This window comes from Impatiens glandulifera, chromosome 4 (genome assembly GCF_907164915.1).
Source record: "Impatiens glandulifera chromosome 4, dImpGla2.1, whole genome shotgun sequence".
NCBI classification, from domain to species: domain Eukaryota; kingdom Viridiplantae; phylum Streptophyta; class Magnoliopsida; order Ericales; family Balsaminaceae; genus Impatiens; species Impatiens glandulifera.
In genome coordinates, this window is record NC_061865.1 from 82,823 (window position 1) to 84,046 (window position 1,224).

Consider the following 1,224-nt stretch of genomic DNA (forward strand, 5'->3'; position numbering starts at 1 on the left):
CACCAGTCGGTCACCTAGGAACTGACATGTTCCACTGGTGCTTTTCCTGTCGATCTTGCATCCTGCATAATCTGCGTCTGAGTAGCTTGTTAGATTAAAGGATGAGTCTTTTGGGTACCACAGACCGACATCAGGAGTGCCTTTTAGATACTTCAGTATCCTCTTTGCGGTTGTGTAATGGGATTGCTTTGGATTTGCTTGAAATCTTCCACACACACCAACTGCAAACAGGATGTCCGGTCTACTTGCTGTCAGATACAATAGGGAACCGATCATGCCCCGGTATGCAATCTGATCTACTGATTGGCCTTCATCATCTCTGTCCAGCTTAATACCAATTGTTAGGATCTAGGTCGCCGCTGGTGGACCGGGGGTTGGACCGGTTAGCGGTTCTCACTCGTAGGGTGGTGGTTAATCCGGTTAGAGATTAACACCGGGGTTTCAATACTACACAACCTGTCACAAACCCTTGAACTAGGTTCAAGCGCGGAAGAGGTTTGCTTTCAGGTTGAAGCGGTACGCTTGTATGATAGATACGGTCGGTTTCGGATGATGAAGATTTGGAGATGGTGGGTCGGTTTCGGTAATCTGGATATTCGGTATGGTTAGTATAGAGTCGGTTTGGAGCGGTATGGTTAAGTTAGTCGGTTATATAATGAAGCCTGCAGAAAGTAAATAACACAACAGATTTTATGGATGTTCGGAGATAAAACTCCTACGTCACCCCTTCCTCTCGAAACCGCGAGAAGGATATTCACTAAGGAATACAAGTACAAGCCGATCGAGACTTATTTTCTGCTCGATAATACTCTTACAATTTACACCAAAATTGTAGAACACACTTTAACTTTCAACACTTAGGCTTTCTAGTACAGCACACTTTATCACTTGTAGTAAATGCTCTTAGCTCTCGTTATCCCAATGTATGTCCCACATTTACTCTTCTGCAACTGCCTCCTTTTATAGGTAAAATATGCCAACGGTCATATTTCACTACCTTGAATCTGATTGGCTGATCAGAGGTGCAGTGATTCAGTGTCTCAGACCTGCGGTCGTCTCCTCAGACCTGGTATCCTGTCTCAGACCTGCCGGTCTGTAAGGCAAACCTGCCGGGTTTGTCTTTTACTTGATGTAGGCACTGTCTGTTTGGACAGTTGTCTGTACTTTGAAGATTTCCTTTCTGGCTTATCCCGAAGTAGAAGGATCCGGTAGTACTGTTTTCTG